Source organism: Rhinolophus sinicus, linkage group LG11, assembly GCF_036562045.2.
Source record: "Rhinolophus sinicus isolate RSC01 linkage group LG11, ASM3656204v1, whole genome shotgun sequence".
In the NCBI taxonomy this organism is placed as follows: domain Eukaryota; kingdom Metazoa; phylum Chordata; class Mammalia; order Chiroptera; family Rhinolophidae; genus Rhinolophus; species Rhinolophus sinicus.
Genome location: NC_133760.1, coordinates 65,632,834 through 65,649,989, shown reverse-complemented (window position 1 = coordinate 65,649,989; position 17,156 = coordinate 65,632,834). Strand labels below are relative to the sequence as shown.

The 17,156-nt window shown below is 42.1% G+C and overlaps 1 protein-coding gene and 2 long non-coding RNA genes across 18 annotated transcripts in view; 1 reads left to right on the top strand and 2 right to left on the bottom strand.

Moving 5' to 3' along the window:
- LOC141567618 (uncharacterized) overlaps positions 1-640 on the bottom strand; it is a 200,489-nt gene extending 199,849 nt beyond the window's left edge. For all 11 annotated transcript variants that reach the window (XR_012490422.1, XR_012490424.1, XR_012490426.1 and 8 more), the window contains exon 1: positions 303-640. This is a non-coding gene — a long non-coding RNA (uncharacterized LOC141567618). The remainder of the gene's footprint in view (positions 1-302) is intronic.
- Positions 641-675: 35 nt separating this feature from the next.
- MKLN1 (muskelin 1) overlaps positions 676-17,156 on the top strand; it is a 283,551-nt gene continuing 267,070 nt past the window's right edge. For all 4 annotated transcript variants that reach the window (XM_074315595.1, XM_074315597.1, XM_074315599.1 and 1 more), the window contains exon 1: positions 676-815. The gene's annotated coding sequence lies outside the window, so the exon portion shown is untranslated. The remainder of the gene's footprint in view (positions 816-17,156) is intronic.
- Positions 5,140-17,156, bottom strand: part of LOC109457901 (uncharacterized) — a 62,067-nt gene continuing 50,050 nt past the window's right edge. For 2 of the 3 annotated variants that reach the window (XR_002139116.2, XR_002139117.2), the window contains 3 exons: positions 14,595-14,765; positions 12,848-12,938; positions 10,857-11,852 (listed from right to left, as the gene is read on the bottom strand). This is a non-coding gene — a long non-coding RNA (uncharacterized LOC109457901). Of the gene's footprint in view, positions 6,902-10,856; positions 11,853-12,847; positions 12,939-14,594; positions 14,766-17,156 lie in introns of those variants that run through there. The other variant, XR_012490432.1, reaches the window with a different exon arrangement.

The following is a 17,156-nucleotide window of genomic DNA, read 5'->3' as shown; positions in this document are numbered from 1 at the left end:
CTTGCCTGTATCTCTTTCCACCTCATCAGTTCACCTCATCAGCCATGATGAATGAGTCCCACTACATCCCTTCTAATTCCATAATATGTCCCCCAATTCTTACCTTCCTATCTCACGCGAAAATTCTTCCACCTCTTGCCCCTTTTCTTCCCTTGCCTCCCAATTCAGCCCCCACGCTGCCTGGGTCCTTAGCTCAGGCCTCCCCGAAATACTCCCTCCCAGTCTTCCTTCCCCTGCAGCTCACCCCCACCCCCCACCCTTGTCACAGCTCGGCTCCCTTCTCAGCAACTCTACCCCCTTACCTCTCATCGACCTCCTTTATTCTCCTTCACAGCCCGGCCCTTGACTTCTCGGCCTCTTCTTCCCCTTCTTGACCTGCAATGTCCTACCCCAACTGGGGTCTCCTTCACACCCTTGTCTCTGGTCCCATCCCTTCTGACGCCAAACCCCTGCGTTCCTCAACGGCTCGGCCTGGTCGGCTTTACCATGAATTTGTGCCCGTGCCCCGGGGCTGAGATAGGAGTGTGGGGGCAAGAAAGCCCGCCGGCGGCGGCCCCCGGCTCGCCCCCCTCCGCCCCTCCCAAGCCCGGGTTGCGGCGCTTCCTGGGCGGATGGTTGGGGCTTGCTGCAGCAGCTGCGGTTCTGCTGTGTCATGCAAGGAGGCGGCAGCGGCGGCCGGAGCTGGAGGGGGAGGAGGGGAGGAACCTGATCTCTCCGGTAGCGAAGGGCTGGAGGCAAACACCGAGCTCCCCCAGAGCCGCCCGAGAGCAGGGAGGGCTCCGCTACCCCGGGGGGCCCTCCCCGCGGGGCAGATGGTAAGTGGGGCTGCGCAGGTGGTCGCCTTGGGAAGGCAGCGCGCAGGGGGGTTAGCAGGGGAGGCGGGGAGAACCAGGAGTCACCCGGTCAAACTGAAGGAGCCCAGTGTCCGGTTGAAAGGGACCCAGGCCGTAATAAGGATGACCAGCCAAACGCAGCAATAATTACCATTCAAATAACGCCCCGCAGTTGACCCAAGCTACACAGAGGAGTTGTGCATCCCAAACCCAGGACAGAGCTAGAGGCAAGTGATTCAGGGTTTGAGACCCGTCATCCCATCAGCCGTGGAGCTTTAGGGTGCAGCTGGGTAGGAAAAGGCAACAGACCATATCCCTATAGCCTGGTTGCGCTTTATGGATTGTCTTGTTTAAAACTAGGGAAGGGTATGGAAACCTGCCCAGCCTCACTTTAGCCTCGAAAATAATGCTCTTGGCCAGTGGCCTCAGACAAACAGCCACTGGAGCAATTAAACAATCAATAGGAAAAATAGCTTCATTCCCCTCACCACCCTCCTTCCCCAAGCTCTTTCAACCAGGGTGATTTATTCTGCTTAAAGGAGAAAGAAAACTATGCGTTTATATTCATTCCCTCCCACCCTATCCCCGTTAGCCTCCACCCTACACAAACTGCCGACTCCACTATTCACCCCACTTTCAGACCATCATTCATGTTGGATGAGGGGACTGCCTTACACTGAACAATTTCATGTCCTCTGCCTTTTACCACAGGGGAATCAGAGACACAGAACTAACAGCAGTGAATGCAGGGACCAGCGGGGCACAGGTGAACATTACTTCTTTTACCTGAGTGCAATTTCTCAGGGCAACCTTTTTTATTACTATCATTCCTTTCCATTTCACTCCCGGAAATTTTACAGCACTTTCTGAAATATATATATATATATATATATATATATATATATATATATGTATATATATAATTTTTTAATGTCAGTCGTACATTTAGAAGTAAGGGGTTGGTGGGATTCACTGAAAAGGCTAATGACTGTCTCAAAAGCACATGCTGTTGCTAGGGAACTCAGGCTCATCCTGCTCTCTAATCACTAGCATGTTACATGGAAATCAAACTTCTCTGGGTGTTATTAAAATGAATAGCATTTGGTTAAAAGTGTTCTTGCTTGTGTTGTAGCATCCTGGATTATTATCGATTGCCTCACACCCACATACCTTGTTTTCCTAATTTGATTTCTGTATTTGCGTCACTGCCAGGGACACACACACTAGACCAGTCAGGTTCACTTCCTGTTTCTCAGAAGTGGTTTATATTTGGTCTCATAGCACTAGCTGGTACACCATTATCAGACTGATTCTCTTGGAAAGAAATCTGTGCTTTCCGTGAAAACAAATTAGCCCAATTAAATTCTAATTCCCCATGGAAAACTCATCATTTGAGGAATAAAGTAGACTGACTGCCAGTTGCCATTTGAGAAAACCATTATTGAAATGTAAAGCCTAGAAAAATCCACCGTCTTTATTTTCCTTTATCCAGAATCTTCATTCCTCTGCATTAGAACTAACACAAACTCAAGTAGGGAGTAGATTTAAAGACGATATTTCTAAAATGAGGCCCCAAAAAATACACATTGAAGCTGGGGAAATCATTTAGACCAAATAAGGCATAGAACTGACTAGAATCCAGGCCCCAGGAGCAGAAATAAGCTTGGGTTGACCCTGGGGTACTCTGAGAATAGTGTGATTACAAAGCTACGCCACAAGTGGGATCCCATCACTTTGTGTACTAATTGTCTCTTTTACCAATCCCCTATATCCCTTGCTATTTTTTTTTTCAGTTCCTTCCTCTATAACAAGGATATCACAAAGGCAATATCGTAAAGATAAGCACTATGTAAACCGTTTGGTGGGTTCTGATGTAATTTGTTTAGATGGAAAATAATAGGGTGAATATGGCATTGAGGAAAGGTCAGCTGAGTGAAAGTTAGGAAATCTGCTCCCACTTCTCCTATGGACTAGATGACCTTGGCTGAGCCATTACAGGTCTTCTGTCAGTTTCCTCACGGAAGTTTAACAAAAGTGCTGGACTAAAAGATGTCTAGGGTTCCTTCCATTTACAAAAATTCTGTGATTATACTGAACTCACTACATAAAAATTTCAATTTTAGTTGGATTTTACAATGTTAAATTTTGACATTGAAACTTTAATAACTACCCATAGAGACCTTGGAGGAAATTGTAATGGGAAATTATTTGCTGTTGATACATCATTTTTTAGTGTCAGATGGCAGATAATCAAATGAAATCGACCTTACTCTTAATGTACTTATTCTCTGCTTGTGTGGTAGTATTGTAGAAGCAACAGGGTAAGAGGTAGAAAGGATATAAAAGTGTACAGAAAAGGCTTTCAGACATTTTAGATTTAATTAACTCAAAGGACTTTGATGAGAAAAATGATGGAATGATGAGGAAGGGCTAACAAGAAATAAATAATCAACTGAATCCTCATGGAGTTAAATAATCTATTTGCCTGTATTTTAATTAGTGTCAGGCGAAAATATACCTAGCACAGATTTGTGAAGTTTTCAGATTCAAGACGTTAAGAAGTAGCATGAAGAAATGTGAGATTGGTGCCAGAGAGAAAAGACCTGACTTTGAAACCCAACTCTGCCACTTTATTCATTATTGAGTGTCTGCTCTGTGTCAGGTACTGTACTAGGCACTGCCAATGCAAAGATGAGTAAGACAGTTGGCTTCAAAGGACCTGAGAGTATAATGAGGAGACAGATGAGTATACAGCTGCCCACACAATAGTGAGATGGTATCAACACGGGATCTCCCTGGAGGGGTACCTAACCTTGATGAAGCATAGTCGGGGTCCCTAACCATAGAAGGGGAATTTGGAGAGGAGTTCTGAAGGAAAAGGAGAAACAATCCAGACAAGTGGGCAAATTAAAAAGCAAGGTATTCCAGGCAAAGAAAGCACTATGTGTAAAATCCTGGTGCTAAGAAGGTGTGCCCAGAGGGCTGAAGGACAGTGCCCACCAAAGCAGCAGATTCTCAGTCAGTACATTGGATGAATGCATGGCAGGAGGCCTGAAGGATACACCCAGAGAGATCAGCAGAGTCTTGTATTATGAAAGGTCTTGTATATTTTCCTAAGAAGTTTCCATTTAGCCTACGGCCGATGAAAAACCACTGACGAACTTTAAGGAGCATGTCCATTTTAGAAAGATGACTCCAGTTTGGAGAATTTATTAGTGTAACACTGCAAGCGGGGAGATTGGTTAGGAGGCGAGCAGTACAGGAAAGAAATGATGGACATGTAAGCTAAGGCCGCAAGAATGGACATGGAAAGAGAAGGAGAATTCAGGCAATAGTAAAGATATAGAACCAACTGAATTTTATTATTGATCGCCCCTGCATTAAGGACCAGGAAGAGACTTATGGCTCAGGGGAATGGGAGCATAGTGGTACCCTCTGCCTAGATGGGGGCTTCAGGAGGAAACATAGGTTGAGGAGGGAAACTAATTAGTTTAGTTTGAAACATGTTGAGCTTGAAGTGTCTGTGGGATAGCAAAGGGAAGGCTCCTACTCCCTAATTGAACAGGCGAGTCTAGGACTCGGGTGAGAGATCTATGCTGGAGCCATGAGAATAAGTGATAGTTTCTGGAAGTAGATGAAACCCCCCAAGAAAAGAGCTAAGGCATAGGAAGAAGAGAGGACCTCCTCCGGAACCGTATGAAACTGCCCACGTTTATAAGGTGAGGAAAGAAACATCCAGAGAGGTAGCAGGACCAGGAACGAGTCGGTTCAGAGAAGCCAAGGGAAGAATTGACAACGGTATTAAATGCTAGAGAAAGGTCAAGAAAAAATGAGGACTGAAAGTGCTTGCACTTAGCAACAAGGAGGTCATTGTTGTGTTTGGCAAGAGAGAGTTTATGGGGATAATGCGGTTAGTAACCCCACTGCAGAGCACTGAGGGGTGGATGGGAGGAGAGGAGGTAAATAGAGGAAGTTCTTTTGGATAAGGACTAAAGGGCATGTAGGGAAGGAAAACAAATGTATTGGGAAGAGAGTAAAGTCATGGCCTGTTAAGGCTTCTTAGGGCAAGAAGGAAATAATCCAGTAGTACAAAATTCTTGCCTCTTTCAGCCTTCTCCCTCAGTTCAATGGCGTCACCATCCACAAATTGCTCCAAACCAAAAACCATAGAGACATGCATGAGTCCTCTCTTTTTCTCAGTTCTCCCCTCCAATCCATGAGGAATTTAGGTCAACCCTTCCTTCAAAACATTTTCACAGTCTGTCTCTTTCTAGCTCCACTGCGACCACCTTACTACAAGCACCATCTTTTGGGATCCTTCAGTAGCTTTCTGATTGGTTGGATTTTTTATTTGTTTGTTTTTTCACGTCCACTGTGGCTCCTATTCTCCACAGCACAGCCAGCGTGACGTAAATCATAAAACCCAGATCAGATCAGATCACTGCTCTTCTTAGAATCCTCCCAGGTCTTCTGATTGCACTTGGAATAAAGTCCAGACTCCTTTGCTGGCCTACAACGCCCTATGTGGTATCCCCAACCACCACTTCCGTCTCGTCTCCAACCACGCTCGCCCGACTCCAATCACACTGGTTTTTTGTTTTGTTTTTTTCTATTCTTCAAACACATTGGATTTGCTCTTGTTTTAAAGGACTTGCCCCAGGTATTTCCTTTTCCCGGAATACTCTTTTGGTCATTCCAATTTCTGTTTAAATATCACCTTGTCGAAGAGGCCCTTCCCAACAGCCCTCACTAAAGTATCCTTCTCTGTCCACCTCCCAACCATCCTATGTATTTTTTTTCATAGTAGCAAAACTTTATTTACTACTATTTGTTTTTATTGCTTATGGTTGAGAACCCCTCTAAAGGTTGAACCCTGTGAGGATTCCTAGCACATAGTGGGCACTTTAAATTGTTCATTGGATGTTTATAGAAGGAAAAAGGAGCAATAGATTATTACAATTAGAGGCATCAGGGACCAGAGCCTGGTGTGGTTGAGGGATGGCCAGTGACGATGGCTGACTAGGCTTGTAAGAGTCCAGAAGCGGAAGACTGACTAGCTGTGTGACAATGGACATCCACATTCTCTGACATTCACTTGGGACTAGTAATTCGTAATACATGCCTCACAGGGCTGTCAGAACAATGAAATGAAATAGTATAGATATAAGGCAATTTTGTTAAGCTTTTATCAGAAAGTCAGGACGTCTGCAAGTCAAGGCATAACCCCTGCACATAAGCTCTTCATCTCAGCTCCCCTGTAATCCAGTTACCTTTGATGATTACTTATTATTAGGGGAAAAAATGGCTAAATTGTGACTTCTACAAAATACTAGGATACCTGAGAGAACCTAGACATTAGATTATTTAAGAAGAAATCAAAGCACTCCTACAAATCCATAAGAAAAACATCAAAAACCCTGGGAGATGGGGCAAAGGGTATGATATACAGATTGCAGTCAAGGAAACACAAATGGATCTTTAAAATATGTATAAATGCTCACCCTTTCTCATAAAAGAGAGATGCCAATTACAACTGCAATGAGATGTATTTTTTACATAGCAGGTTGACACAAATCAAAAAGTTTAATAGCATGCTTTGTTCACCTGGCTGGGGTGAGGGCAAACATTGTCAGTAGGAGGGAAAGCTGGTATCTCTGTGGCAGCCAACTTGGAAGCATTGATCAAATTTTTAAATGTACAAAGCCTTTGGCCTAGCAATTCCACTGTTACATATTTTTCCGATAGATATGTTCACACATACATTGAAGGATGATTCTTCTAGCCTCTTCACTTAAGCATTATTCATGTTAAAGACTGAAAACAACCGACATGTCCATCGATAGACAAGTGGTTAAATGAATTATGGTACAGTTATACAAGTGAAAGGTAGGCTGCTGTTTAAAAATTATGAGGCAATGTAAGACGTCCTGATGGGAAAGTTCCGCACGATACGTTGCTACATAAAAAAATAATAATACAATGAAGAACAACGTGTGTTTTGAGCCAGCGTTATGTTTCTTCTTAACGACTCTTTCCTTTTTTGCTCTTGTTCCTCTGGAAAACATAATCTGTGAGAAGATAAAACAGAGCAGGGCCAGAGCTGATGTGGGGAAACCAGTTGGAAGAATATTTCAATGATTCATGTCGGAGATGATATGTTTCCTGGACTAGGGTCTTGGCACGCACAGGAGGACAAATGATCAGAGTCAAGTGTTATTTTAAAGAACTTGAGGATGGAATGGAACCGGTGGGTTATGGAGAAGGAGGTAGTGTCATGGTTGCCTTGAGAGCTCTTCCAAGGTCAGATGCATGAGTATTGGTGTCAATCACCAAGATGAGAATCCTGGGACAGTCACAGAATTCCGGAGGAGATTATGAAAAGGGGTGATGTCTGCTGCAGACCTGGATATGGGGGTTCTGAAGTCAGAAGAGACGCTGGAACTGGATTTATAAATTTGGAAGAAGGTTGCTTAAGGAGGGTAGATAGAATGAAAAGAAAGGCAGGCTCAGGGCTCAACTCTGATCATGTAGAGACTGGATAAAAAAAGAAAAAGCTGGCAATGAAGACCAAGAATCAGAAACCAGAAAAATAAAACCAGGAGATTATGGGGCCAAAGAAACGAAGAGAAGAACATGTTAAAGAGGATCGATTCATGTTAAATGCTGCCAAAGGTCCAGGAAGATCACTATCACTTGTTTCTCTCATAAACCCTAAATTTCTTGTGAGCTGGGATTATTTTACTTAACTTTAATACCCTCAGGGCTTGCCCTGGGCCTCACATATAATAAATGATCGCACATTTAAACTCTTGTTAAATTGAAGAGAGAGGCAAAGACACAAAGAGAGACAGGCAGAGATACAGAAAGACAATGTATTTTTCATCTCAAAAAAAATTAATAATAAGACAGAGTCCCTTGAATTTTACTGCAAACCAAACTTGATCTTAGGAAAAATAAGGAGGTTCTGCTCCCTTGAGTTTACTCTTGAACGAATACATTGATTGAGCTCTCACAGTGCCGTGTTGTTTAGATGTTAAGTGCCTCCCCAAACCATTTTAATAAGTAATATTCACCTGCGTGTCTGGTCATTCTGAGTCATTTTTGTCTTTATTTAGGTCCTGGGTGATGACAAAAAGAGCAATTTGCTTTTCCTCGTCTATCTGACTCTATCCTAGTACCTTGAATCAGTTGATGGAGTCTGGAGAATCCACTACAGTTCTGTAATACACTGTAACCACTTGTAAGGATGCCCAGTCCCAGTTTCCCATCAAAAAGGATGATGACTTTTGGCAGGAAGAGATGTATCATTTCTTAGAGAAACCACCAGCTTCTCAGTCTGTTACTGTTTCTGCAGAAAGGTGCTACTGCCCTTAGGAGAAAATAGAGAGAATACCAAAGGAGACAAAGTTTGGACCTTGTCCTGAGAACATGGAAACCTGTATAGCAAAAGAGATGTCATGACCTTTTGGTAGTGTCCTTGAATTAGAAACTAAAATAATAGCCATAGTTTAAACAATATTTAAAATGTTGTGATGCTCTGTATTATTTAGTTAGACCAGGGGTTAGCAAAATTTTTCTGTAAAGGGCCAGATGGGAAATATTTTAGACTTTGTGAACCACACAATCTCTGTTCCAGCTACTCAAATCTGCCATTGTCGTGTGAAAGCAGCCATAGATAATAAGTGAATGAATGAGCATGCCTGTGTTCCAATTAAACTTTATTTGTGGATACTGAGATTTGCATTTCATATAACTTTCACATGTCATGAAATAGTCTTCCTTGGACCTTTGCAGTTATTTAAAAATGGGAAAACAATTTTTAGCTCATAGGCCATACAAAAATAGGAGGCAGGCTGGATTTGGTCAGTAGACAGTAGTTGGGCAACTTCTGATTTAGACAAATGTGAAGATCATATCATGAAAAAGATTTTCAGATTCAGGCTTCTGAAGAAAACGATCTGTTCACATATGCCCCTTGATTTTAACTTCTCAAATTTGTTTGAGCATATAAACACATTTGCCTACATCTGACCTACTTGGAAATAAAGTATGTCTCCTCAATTCAGTATTCATTTACCACTTCGCCCTTTCTCCTCCTTTTAATGAATGAATGTGCATGAATGTACTACTTTTATAGAGGAAACTAAAGAATTCTTACTACTTTATAAATACCCAAGCCAAAAGAGGATGTAGTAGTTCTAACCACATTTTACAACAGCATTAATTCATTCAGTACTTATTAATGAGCTACTCTTTTATAGTGTAGTACTGAGTTATGGAGTTAGAGATAAAAGAGGATAGAAGATGATAGGTAGATAGATGGAAAAGAGAGATAGATAGAGATAGAGATAGATAGATAGATAGATAGATAGATAGATAGATAGATAGATAGATAGATAGATAGAAAATCTAGTGGCTGATAGGTGTCAGTGAGAATTTTTTGGACATATCAGTATAAATGCAGTCATTTAAGCAACAGATAGGTTAGTTGGACAAAAGAAGTTTAAGTCTGAGCGTTTTTGTGTCCCAGATGTGTGACCTTGGGCTGATTACATGAACCATATAGGCTTCAGTTTCTCTTTCTAGGAGGGGGATAATAATACCCAGCTCTCAAGGAAGTTGTGGCAATTTGTAAATCAACTAGCGTGGTACCTGGTACGTGGTAACTAATCAGTAAACAGGAGCTGTTGTTGTACTAATAGGAAGGCATATAATTTGTTCAAAAGAAGTAGACAATCAGTGAAGAACTGTGAACACAAATGGAAACAGACAAACCTGAGGGTTGATGCCTGGTTTGGATAGAAGATTTGGATGAAAGTGAAAGTGGAAGTGACATTGTCACAGGAGCTTTTCTAAGGTTGGCCAGTTTTCTTGCCTTTGCTTCCCTAGTAACCAGCTGCTGGATTGTCTAAGGAGCTCCACCTATAGGTCTAGATCTCCAGGCTCCCCCATACCTCACTACCAATGCTGACTGGGGAGAAAGTGTATCATTCGGACCCAGCCCAGCATCTTGCCGCCTTCCAGTCAGGTCTGCTGTGAGTCGTGGACACCTGTAGCTCCCTCCTCTTGTGCCTCCCACTTCTGTGTTTCTTCCAAGTCTGGGCTTCCACCTTGATGTTCACACTTCAGTCTCTGGTCATTCTTCCTTGGAGACCAGTCTCCCTGTAGATGTGGGACCCTGTCCTGACCCCTGGCCTACTTCACCATGACTCTGACATCTTGTTTAGATGATCTCTAACCAGTCCTCTTCCCCCAGAGGGCTGTATTCTGTGGCCCCTGCTCCTGCCACGATCCCCTTAAACTGGGGTACACTTGTGCCTCACCCTTCATACTGGACTGTTCAGTATTAATAGCTTCCTGAACTTTACTTTGGTGTGAGACACTGGGTCTTGCACAGCCCAGCTGCCCTAATCCAAGGCAGCTTTTGTATTCACAGCTCATGCCCTGGGAATACTCCCTGCCCTAGTCCTGGCTCATGCTCTCAACCCACTGGCCATGTATGGTCAACTAGTTCTAGCATGCCTTGTGATTCTGTTATGGCAACATCAATAATGCTTTCCCAATACAAATGACAACATTACTGGCACAGGGGCACCATTTAGGGGTAATGGAGAACTCTAACAATCTACTGACAAAACGCATTCTACGGAAAAGTAAGCATCAAATAAAGTTGGCATGACTTAAATTTAAACTAATTGCTTATTGAAGAGGTACTATTCTATGCTTAATTCTCACCAGCTAAGAAGAATGTGCTGGTGAAGTGGAAGTGACAGACAACTTAAAATTAGTGACCACGGCATCCTCGAATTTGTAATAGCCAGAGAAGGCAATTCTGTAATTGCTAATACAACACAAGGAAGACTTGAATAAGTTAAGACAAAATATGGACATATTCTTTCTGGCCAGGAACAAGGAAAGAAAGCTCAACAGGAGTAAAATGACTCAAAATTTAAATTTGTATACAACTAGTGATTTCCATGAAGAAAAAGGAGCATCTGGTAAAGATCAATATGACTGCTCAAGAAGGGTTCTAACAACATTGTATTTTAAAAGGACAGGTACAAAAGGTAGGAGTTAGGGTAAATAAGAGGGCCTCATTCAAAAGAAGGGCTCTAACCTGTGAAAATAATGCCGGACGGCTAACATCCAGAGACAACTGGGGTCTGGGGAAAGTACTGAAGACAAGTAATGGGTTTTGGTTTGTTGTTGTTTTTTTGCTTATATACACAGTAAGAATAATTATGAAGCTGTGGTAGTGCCACTGACTGGGGCTGAGTCATCTACTGTTAATAGTTAACTGGAAAATACAACCATTCAACTGCAGCATTTCTTAGATTTCTAAGGTACAAGCTTTGTTCCCCTTACATTGTTTGCAGTTCTAAAATCAGAAAGCATCTTCAATAGATATGTTTCATAGATCTGTGGTAGTGTTTTGGGGGAGGGCTCTAAATACAGTAATTAAATGGTTGTGCATCATACAATAAATTGGTCTTAGAATAGGGGACCTATGGAATTTTATTCACGTAGCTATTACAGTATCAATTGCATTCAGCAGATGAGGGGTCCACTTTGTGTCCTGAGAGTGGCAGTACTGCCAGTGGTTACCAAAGGTAGGACCGGGTCATAAAGGAATTTGGAGGCCACATTTAGAAGAGTGATGCCCCATGCAGGGAACAGAGCAGGGTGGGTGAGCACTATTGATGAATAGAAGAGTAGCAAATACCAGAGACAGGACTAAACCAGGAGAGGAAAACTGGTCAAAACCCCTAAGACGGGGTAAAAAGAGACCAGTGCTGGCCACTGAAGCCAAGTCACTGTCATAGAGGGGAGAGGAAAGGTGTCTTAGCCAGTTTGAACGGCCATCACAAATACCATAAACTGGGTGACTTAAACAAACAAACAAAACATGTATTTCTCACAATTCTGGAGGCTAGAAAGTTCACCATCAAGGTGCCAGCAGATTTGGTGTCTGGTAAGAGCCCACTTCCTGGTTTGCAGACAACCATCTTCTTGCTGTACCTGTTTGAGGGGAGAGAGAGATCTTCGGTCGGGTGACTCTCATAAGGGCACTAATCCCATTCATGGGGGCTTCACCTTCAGGACCTAATTAACTCCCAAAGGCCCCACATACAAATATCATCACATTGGGAATTAAGGGCTTTAACATATGATTCTTTTTTTTTTTTTGGGGGGGGGACATAAACGTTCAGTCAATAGCAGATAGAAAGAGGGTGTGTGTGTTGATAATACCAGGCATGGCCAAGATGCAAGAAGGGATAAAAGAACTGCTATGAAGACACTCAGGAACGATGTCTAAGATGGGGTCTGAGGGATAAAGGCTTGCCTTAGGCAGATCATTTTGAATTATGCCTGGTAGTGTGTAGTACGCAGATGCCTCTTCTGCATCACTGTTGTGATTGACGCAAAGCTCCACTGCTTCAGGGTCCAACTTAGTTAGCTCCAGCTGACTCATGGAGGGCTCCTCTGAGAACATGTGTAGATCAAGATATACACAGGGCTGGGGTCACAAACCAGGGAAAGACATTGCACAGTGGTATAAGTAAGACCCTGAGGGTTTTTCGCTGTTTTGTTTTTGTTTGTTTCTATGTTTTTAAAGACAAGGAATGGTTCAAATAAGTAGCCAGAGAATAAAGTAACCAAGAGACGGAGGCTTTTACCAAAATAAATTCAGGGAAGAGTAGGAACTGTGGCCTATTTCTACTGCGTCTATGGAACTTGTATTAAAGAAGGAATTCAGGCCCTAAAGATCAGTTGGCCATGAAGAAAATTGTTCCAACCACATGTGATCGGACCTTTAGAAACTGTGATGCACCCAAGTTGTCCCTATGCAGCTTGAATGTAAACCATTTAGGGAAGGGACCATGTCTTTTCATGATTTCCACTCTAGTGTCTACCATGTTAATAGTGGTAAAACAAATGAGTTTTCAAATGGCAAGAGTTACTTGTCATTTTCTATTTAAAAGAACTATCTTGATATTGAAAGCTGTTTTTACCTTAGTTGTCTTCTCATATGTGTCCCCTTTCTCGGCTGTTTCTTCCTTTGGGACACCCACGTAGGTCTGGGAAAGCAGACTCCTCCTTTATCTAAGGAGGTAGAACATGTGGTCCAGACTAAGCCAATCAGTGAATCAGTACCACAAACAAAATTAAGAGATAGATGAGAGATTCGTGTGTGTGTGTGTGTGTGTGTATGCTAGGGTATTATCCTTAATATATAAAGAGCTCTTACAAACTGATAAGAAAAAGGCAACATCTCAAAAGAAGAACGGGTAAAGAACATGAAAAGGGAAAAAAGAGAAAAGGGGATTCAGTTGGTCAATTCATCTGAAAATAGTCCTTCCCAATAAATAATTTAAAAATGGGGAAAAAAGGTCCAGTCTTATTACCAATTAAATAAATGCAAATTAAATTAAAACCAGATGTCTTTGTGCCTAGCAAATTGTCAAGAACTTTAAAATGATATCTTGCATGGCTAAAAATGCAGGGAACGGGCACCCTTGTACAATATTGAGCATATAAATTGGTTGAAGCATTCTAGAGAACAATTTGGCATTGTGTATAAAAACAAAAACCTTATCATATGCAAACCATTTAACACAGTAATTTCATTTTTAAGGCTTTATCTTAAGAAAATAAACCAGAGTCACTCACGAAATTTAATATACAAGAATATTTAGTAGGATTCTTTATAATATTGAACACTTGAGATAATCTAAGTGTCCAAAGTGAAGTATTGCATAAATTGTAATGTATTCCTATGATGAAATTTATGCATCCAGTAAAAAGAAGATTATGGAAAATGTCATGACATCAGAAAATGTTGGTCATTTATTATGAAATATACTTGCTCAGAAAAGAAGACTGGGCAGTTACACCAAAAAATATTAATAGTGGTGATATCTTGGTAGTGGATTACAACCGACTTCCTTCTTGGTGAGTTTTGTGTATTCTAAATCAACCTCAATAAACATGTATTGCTCAGTTTGTCAGAATAAAAAAGGAATTTAAGAGGAAAAGGGAGACCAAGGTGAGTAATGAGAGTATAAGAGAAAACCTCACATTTTTAAATGAAATTCAAATCTTCTGATCCGTATAAACCACATCCCAGGATACAAAAAGAATGTCCAGACAGTATCATAGAGATGCTATGAGGAACCACTGAGGATGGGAGAAGCACTACATGCCTAGAGTTAGACCATTATCCCAATTTTTAGAAAAGGGAAAGGTGGATTTCAGAACTTTCACTAAGTTTAATTTGCTTAGGAAAAGAAAGATGGTATGAACAGGAGCCAGCATGTGTTCACGTAAGTCCTTTCAAATCACACTCATTTTCCTTGCCCCCCACATATGCTTCATGTCATGCAATCTTCATCCCAGACCTCCGAGTATTATTATTATTCCCATTACACAGAAGGTGAGCCTGAGGTAAGAGATGTCAAGTGACTTGCCCAAGATCTTATAGTTAGGATCTTATAGTTGTTCGGTTGGTTGGTTTTTCGTCTTGTTTTGTTTGTTTTTGTTTTTTGTTTTGCTAGATAAGGTTCCTGGGGTGGAAGATTAGACAAACTGGTCATGCTGGACATTGGATGGAGGTTTTCATGGGATTCTCATACACAATATAAGGACCATGGGACAGGCTTTTATACAGTATTTTTAGCAGATAAAATGATGGTACCCAAAAATTTGTATTAAAAGAGCACTGCTTACCTGGAGGTTTCCAGTGGTAATAGTAATACTTACCACTCACGGAGTACTCATTATGTGCAAGGTTCTGCACAAAAGTACTTTCCATGTAGCAGCTCAGTTGATGTCCCCCAACGGCCAGAGAAGCAGGCACAGTTATCATCCCCATTTTATAGATGAGGAAACCAAGGCTCAGGATGGTTTATGAATTTGCTTCCAATTCGACAGCTGTTAAGTAGAGGAGTTGGGATTCAGTCATAGAAAGTCTGGTTTCAGAGCCCTTATGCTCAATTAGTATACTTAAGTGTATTCTTTTGGTCCTTGGCTCTTGTTCTGCTCAACTTGCTTTGTTTTTTTCTTTTTTATTAAAAGGATGATTTATGAATCCTGAGTAATGACTTAAGGCAAGGATATATTCAGTAAGGTACGGCCCTCCTTTAAGCCTCAGAACCACTTGGCGATGTAAATATGGTCATCCCTGTTTTCACTGATAAGCAAGTTGAGACAGAGAGAGATCATGATACGTCCAGGGTCACTGGGCTACATACATAACAAAATCGTAATTTCAATTTACATCTGTCGGACTTCTAAGCCCTCACCCTTTTTGCTATTGACTAATAAAAGCCACATGTTAAAATATAGTATTTAGTGTGGAAAGAAATGCAAAATCCTGCAATTGGCTTTAAAAAAGTCAACTGTATAAATGTAAGAATTGGGAGACCTAGTTTATCAACATCTCAGGTGCAAAACCTCTCAGGGTTTGGGTTCCCTGTGAAGTACCACGAGTAGTGTTACGTCAGAACACTCACATATTTTCAGATGGCATTGACAGGACAGTGTCCCAGAAAAGGGAGAGAATGCGCCCACTGGGTTGTGCGGCTAACTCTTACATGACACATTTTAAAAGGGACACACGAGGCTATGGCTCTCCAGAGGTAACAAAATACATACCTACACACATGCATACATGTTAGCCAGCCGGTAACAAAATACATACATACACACATACAGGTACGTATACATACATAAAGATTGGATTATCTCACAACAGTTAAACATGTGAAGAAACCCAAGAGGTTGCTGAAAACCATCCTCAGTTAGTTGATGGGCTGCAATAGGGAAGAAATTCTTCTTACATTACGTGTGGTTCCAGAGGACAGAGAGCTGGGTTAGAAGGAGGCAGATTTGGGCCAGTAAATGAAAAACCAAAACATGACTGTGTCTTGTGTATCTTTTCAGGCACTGAGATGCCAAGCCCAGGGCTTCTGAAATAGAAGGCACTTGGCACCTCTAGGCTGAACTGAATCGGTTGTTCAATTACAGTTCAAAAATGCAACGTCGGTGTCCTGTGGGGTAGTACATTTCTGAGAGATGTTTGAACAGAAGCTAGGTGGTCGGTCACCAGTTGTACTAAAACTCCCATCCCATTAAAAAAATATATATATATTCCTACACCTTGCCCAACTACTCCTTCTTCCAAACCATTACCTGCTTTCCTCAGAGCCAAACTTCAAAGAAGAGTCTTCTTCCCTCAGTCTGTTCCAGCCTGCCTTCTAACTCTAGACATTGTGCTCTTCAGATCGAATTACCAAACCTAACCTGATTAGTCATCCTACCCCAGGGAGAACTGCTGCTCGTTTCCTCTTTGAAGGTCTCCTCTCCCTTCCTTTGCAGACCTCACTCGGCCCCTGTCACCAGCTCGCTCTCTGGCTGCACCTGCCCATTCTCCTCCCCTGGCTCCTCCTCTGACAGCTGCCTGCATGCTTTTTCTTCAGGTTCTTGTTCTTGTTTGCCCTCCTCAGGATGTCTCATCCATTTTGAGGAGTTAGCCACCACTGGGCACTGCCTTCTGAACCTATATTTTCAGTCCAAACATCTCTCCTGATCTGCAGACGGGTCTTTCATTCGCCAGTGGCTATCCTATAATCACTGCTAACTTATGCTCCTCTTCTTCCCCTCCACACTTGCTTTCCTTCCCTTATTTGGCCTAATGTTATTGAACTTCCACTTTGGCCTCTGTCCCCTACTCCCAAACCCCTATTGAATCAATAAGTTGGTCATCATTACTGTTTCTAATTCTCCCTTGCATCGGTCGCCGCTTTTCGCCCCACTGCTGCTATGGTGATTCTGATTGTAATCTCTTCCTTACGTGATGACAGTGGTCTTCTCATTGGCTTTCCTGGCTGGAGTCGCCCCTTCCTCTAGTTCAGCCTTCATCTGGCTACTAAAGTTTTCTTCAGTCATCCATATTTCTTAATATGAATGATCACGTCTCTCCCCTGTTTAAGAGTCTCTTATTTATAGTTACTTGTGTTTGTCTAAAGTCTAAAGTCCTTAGCTGTAAATCAAGGTTTTTCACGGTGTGGCTACCACCTACCTTCCCAGTCATTTTCAGCCCACAACAGACATCCCTTTTGTCACCTCTTTGTGCCTTTTCTCATCTTATGCCCTAAGGATCTTCTCCCCTTGGCCAACTCCTATCCTCCTTCAGGGCCCAACCCAAATTTCAGCACTCTAGGAAAAGAAACCCTCTTCCGCTTCCAAGTCAGATGTCAGGGCAAGAGATACAGTGTTTAAAGCAATGGACTGGATGGGCGATTGTAGAGGACCAGGGGGCCG